Source organism: Chrysochloris asiatica, unplaced genomic scaffold, assembly GCF_000296735.1.
Source record: "Chrysochloris asiatica unplaced genomic scaffold, ChrAsi1.0 scaffold00018, whole genome shotgun sequence".
Lineage (NCBI taxonomy): Eukaryota > Metazoa > Chordata > Mammalia > Afrosoricida > Chrysochloridae > Chrysochloris > Chrysochloris asiatica.
In genome coordinates this window covers 5,679,899-5,680,328 of record NW_006408536.1, presented here as the reverse complement: position 1 = coordinate 5,680,328, position 430 = coordinate 5,679,899, and positions in this window count along the sequence as shown.

The following is a 430-nucleotide window of genomic DNA, read 5'->3' as shown; positions in this document are numbered from 1 at the left end:
TCAAAAGGGAGAAAATTTAGAACAGAATTTCAAATTTTAATGAACTCTAAACTTTCTAGAGCCAAGGAAGATGGATGAACCTCTGAAACTTGCCATCAGATAGTCCAGAAACCTTAAACCAAAAATACCCCTGGATATTTTTGTTGTTGTTGTTGTTGTTGTTGTTGTTGTTACTGCTGTTAGGTTGCTGTCGAATTAGTTCCAACTCATAGCGACCTTGTAGAGGGTTTCTGAGGAGCAGCTTGTAGGTTTGTACCACAGTAAATAATTTTTGACTTGAGCATTATGCTCTTTTAAGATCTATCAACAGGGCATCAAGTTGAGATTGCATGGATGACTTGAAGAATGTAATCAATATCAAAAGAAATTCATTTATCTTTGGATAATTCCCCTGTATTGCTCTGGTAGTGCAGTGGTTACGAATCGGGCT